We start from the raw sequence: 3,495 nt of genomic DNA, 5'->3' as shown, positions 1-3,495 counted from the left end.
GTTCACTTACTTGAAATGTTTTCTTATTGAAACTATAAACTATTTCTAATTGATTACATTCTTATTATTCCCATTTTCCATCATTCAACATTGTTAGTCACTTTATATTCAAACAAACTAATAGAAAGAAACTACCATTGAAACTTACTTGGGGTTTAACATTCCATAAGTCACAATGATTGGCTTTGAAGAAAGCTACTATTAATATTGGAAAGCAAAAAAGGCAAGGTATGGTGTTTACAACAATAACTCGAGTTAAATATTTGAATGTTCTATGATTTCAACCACCCTTTTCATATGATAGATATGAAAATATGACAAAACTAACATGTGTGACAATAAGAATAGTAGAAGAAAATAGTTTGAGAATGATCACAACGAAGACTATTTGTAATTGATTACATTCCTATTATTTGCATTTTCAATCATTCAACATCGTTACATTGTCACATTCCATTCAAAAAATCTATTTCATTACTTTTCATCATTCAAGTTATTAATATTTCTGTCATATCAAAAAACAAAGGTAACTAAGCAAATTAAAATTAAAATGACCATATTAGTCTTAGACATATTTAGCAGATTTAAAATGATTAGAATAATTAGATGTTCAACAAATTTTCCTCTCTAGTTGAAAACCTTTCCTCATGTTTTTCACTCAATAAAGAGTTTTTCACCTCGAGATATTTGATCCTTCTTGACTCTTAATAGATTTGGGTTAAGATGGATCTTAACTAGTTAATAACTTTAATAGTATTAATGACATTAATAATATTAATGTAATAATTAGATATAATATAATTATTACATATAATAATTCAATATTATTATACTATAATAATATACTAATTAATGTTATTAACAACATTAAGATTATAATTATTATTATTACTATTATTAATAATATTTAAGTAATAACATTAATATTAATAATATAACTAACCTAGAATCATCTTAATTATGTATCTACTAAGCATCAAGAGGGATCAAATCTATTTTTGCTTTAAAAGAGGTTTGAATCTCAAGATATTTGATCCCTCTCGGTACTTGGTAGATCTAGAGTTAATATGCATCTAGATTGGCTTTATTGTATTTGTTTTAATTTTATTGTATTTTTATTTTTATATAATTTGATCAATTCCCAATTTTTAACAAGACATCGTCATAGTGAAGTCCAGAACACCTAAGAATCCTTAGAAAGCTAACATTAAAAAGAAAAAGAATAAACACAAGAGTAATCCTAAATAACAGTATCTCGATTGTAGGTTGCTCAAGCTCATTGATGTGGCCAACTAGGCCCCATTCGTCTCAATTGTCAGTTCCATTAATACTTTCAATATTTCAAAAACTCCAAAAATCTCCTTATTTCTAGCACCTCGATTGATCTGACCCCTAGAATATGATGCAAGTGGTGGATAATATGTGAACTTAAATGCATTCAAAACTACCTTTGTGCTGAGGATTTCAAAATTCAAATGCCTTCGCGTCTATGATTTCAAGTTGAAAAATTGGGCATGAAATTTCTACAAGTTGTTGGATAAGGAGGAGATGAATATCTATTTCATTTTCATCTTGGGATTGATGAAATCAACCTCTCATGCATCGGCTTCAGCACTATCCCCCAATACAACAACATCCTAAGGTAACTCCAGTTCAACCCATGTGTATCCTCGAGATTGTTATCATTACTCCAAATATTTCTCAATCATTCATATGCTGGGGTTTTCTTGAAGAGGTAGTAGTGATTGTGCATCACTACCATGATACGAAACCCTCAGATTTTGGATGGCCGAAAAATATGCTCCCCAACCTTTGAGTCCATCATGTAGGAGCTGGTAGTAATTTCTAGTTTTGTCCAAGTTCGGGAGAGTGAACACATAAAGGAAGAAACCATGCGTGTGCATTATACTTGACCACATTAAAGAAATACTACAAATACATTTACTACAAAAATTAATTGATTGATTTCATTGATCGTTCCCAAATAGGCCTATTTAAATTGCCCCTCGTTTGGACTCTAAACATCATCCTTGGAATTTGAAGATAGACATCTTATAATATCTCATATTTATCTTTTTTATCATTTATGTCCTCATGGTGAGATCTCTTCTCCATTAGAAGTTTGTCGCTACTGGTGCAATTTCTCAATTTGGGGGCACGGATATGATTTGGGATCGAATCTAGCAATTCAGGTTATGCAAGTTCCCTTCACAGCGACACTAAAATCACCTCCAAGAATATATTATGATCTCCACATTTTTAAAATGAAAGTTTATATTAGGAATCAAAAACTAATTTACTTGATTCTTCTCCCTTTTAATTGATGTTCCCTTGTAGGAGAGGATACAACGCAATAGCATTGATGGAAAAACGTAGAGGATTAATTCGGCCAGATCTAAAAAAACCATTAATAAGACTGTTGCAGGTTATTAAAATAGGTATTGGATGTTGGATCCTTTAACTAGTTACTATATCCCAGAGGATCATTTTGGTAAGGCTGATGTAGCCAAATGTAGAGAAAATAATCTTACGGTCGATTCAACTAATTCCGACGGAGTGCCAAATTAATGTTGCTCAATTCAATTTCAAATATAAGTATTTCAAGAATTGTAAGTCGAACAAACACTCTTGGTAGAAAAATATGTAGTCTGGATGCATTTTCATATCAATCATATCATTTTTTATCTACAATGTTAATTTTACCAACGATCAATCAAGGAAGATGAAGTGATGTCGAATTTATGAGTTTGAAGTTGTTGTTTGAGATAAATTTCTATCTCTATGAACATATTACATTGAAAACATAAAATTGACCTTAATTCTCAAGAAAACCAGTCGATCTTGGTTTCCTAATAAGTTTCCAATTAGACTCGTTGACTCTTATAATCCTAAAAACAAGAGCTAGTCTTGAATGCAAGAAGGATGTTGATGAATTCTCGAGCCTAGTACAAATGTGTAAATTATTCTCAATCCATTGACAATTTACTAAGTCATTCTTCAGTTCAGTTGGACACTACAATATTCAATGATAAATGTAGACATTTACATCATATTCTTACGTTATTTGTAGGAATTTCTCTATTCGGTTGTTAAAAGTAATTTTTTATAATAAAAGAATCTACCCACATTTGTGGTATAAAAACAATTTTAATTATATTTTAAATTCCTTCAAGTCTTTGGATATAGATTAGGGAGTTGTCTTTAAAGAGACTTTTTGGAAGCTTTTCTGGTGGGTTTTTCCAGTCAAATTTCTCTAAAATCTGGCAGCAATTTATTGAAATCGCAAGTTTGATAGCTAATTTCTGCACAATCAAAGCGTCCCAGGGGTTTTTCAGGGTGCTGAATCCAAATATGCAGTTAAAAAACCATTTTAAATAATACAAATCAAGATTTAACCTCAATTTTTTCCGCTGGATTCCGTCACCGGAATCTCCAAAAAGTTGCACTAAAGACAACTCCATAAATTAGTTGACAACATTCCTTTTGAAAATTGTC

The sequence above is a fragment of the Pinus tabuliformis genome, chromosome 2_1 (assembly GCF_031772625.1).
Source record: "Pinus tabuliformis cultivar Carrire ecotype Pingquan chromosome 2_1, CPIR1, whole genome shotgun sequence".
NCBI classification, from domain to species: domain Eukaryota; kingdom Viridiplantae; phylum Streptophyta; class Pinopsida; order Pinales; family Pinaceae; genus Pinus; species Pinus tabuliformis.
Note: the sequence above shows the minus strand (reverse complement) of the source record.